This window comes from Mastomys coucha, unplaced genomic scaffold (genome assembly GCF_008632895.1).
Source record: "Mastomys coucha isolate ucsf_1 unplaced genomic scaffold, UCSF_Mcou_1 pScaffold22, whole genome shotgun sequence".
Classification (NCBI taxonomy): Eukaryota; Metazoa; Chordata; class Mammalia; order Rodentia; family Muridae; genus Mastomys; species Mastomys coucha.
Window position 1 is genome coordinate 82,370,594 of NW_022196905.1, and position 1,508 is coordinate 82,372,101.

Consider the following 1,508-nt stretch of genomic DNA (forward strand, 5'->3'; position numbering starts at 1 on the left):
GGCCACTGTGTGTATATACACACATGTGTACATTCACACATACATACACAGGGAGAGAGAAATAAATAAATCATTAAAAATTAATTTAAAGTGTCATTGGACATAGTGACATAGGCACCTGTAAGTATAGTGTTTGGAAGGTAGAGATGGGAGGGTCAGGAGTTCAAGGTCATCCTCAGCTACTTAATGAGTCTGAAGACAGCATAGGCAAAATGAGAACATGTCTCTAAATAATAAATAAATAAACAAGTAAATAATTTATCTAGTAATATAGTGAAATAGTTTATGGCACCGTTCGTAATGATGGATAACTATTCAAGTTTTGAAGATCATGTTTCCAGTGAATAGTTAGTGATACCAACTGGTATTTATTATATGGAAAATTAGGGAAGAGAAATAAGGGGGAAAGAATTGAAATTTTTTTATGCCTAGCTATTAGAAGATATTACACAGGACCCTGGTTCTATAAAGAGGTTATATTACATCTCTCAATATAACCATCCAATTGAGAACTTAGATATCTGAGGTGAGTTTAATAAAGCACATGCTTTTTACAAATATGCATAGATTAATCAATGCCTACCAGCAAAGTAACGCAATGGATCTCAAAGTTATAACTTTTGTCGTCAAAGACTGAAAGCATTTGAATGACCTAGGGTTGAAAAGAGTGGGTATATGCGCCAGAAAATTTATACAAGAAAGATGAGGCTGGTAATGAGCAGGAGGGAGACTCTGGGCCTAGTCCATGAAGTAGTGTTTGAACCTAGTGTAACATAGCCATGTTATACCAGGAGAGAATTGTCTATCCAGTTTTCAGAAGGTTTGATATTAACACATAATTGAACAATTTTCTTGAATGGATGAATCAATAAATCAATAAAAAATTGTTCCCTTTTTCCTCGTTGGGCGTCTGAAGTCAAGATAGATCACCAGCAGCTCTACTGGAGTCACCCACAGAAGTTCAGCCAGGGTTCTCGCTCTTGATGCATCTGCTCTAACCGCTGCAGTGTGATCCACAAATATGGGCTGAACATGGGTGGTCAGTGCTTCAGTCAGTACTCGAAGGACATAGGCTTCATTAAGTTGGACTAAGTGACCTGAACTGGTTATTCGACTGTCTACCAAATGAAAACAATCATGCTAGTCTTTGTGCACAAACAATAAAAATGTGAAGACCTTTAATACCTCAGGAAAAAAAAAATTGTTTATGCCAGGAGTGGTGGTGCGTGCCTTTAATCATAGTCTTCAGAAGGTAGAGACAAGCAGATCTCTCTGTGTGTTTGAGAGTATCTTGGCCTATATAGTCAGTTCTAGGTCAAAGGTCAAACAGAATTATACAGTGAGACCCTGTCTCAAAAAAATGAAATTGTTCATGTGGACACTGGGGGTGTAACTCAATTGGTACAGTGTTTGTCTACTATGTACAAAGCCATGGTTTCAATCCCTAACACCACATAAAATTGGGTGTGGTTTGACATGCCTATAATCACAATGCTGTGGGTGATAGG

The 1,508-nt window shown here is 37.6% G+C and overlaps 1 pseudogene; it reads left to right on the plus strand.

Moving 5' to 3' along the window:
- The first annotated feature begins 894 nt into the window (after window positions 1–894).
- Window positions 895–1,092, plus strand: LOC116104585 (annotated as a pseudogene).
- Window positions 1,093–1,508: the final 416 nt, after the last annotated feature.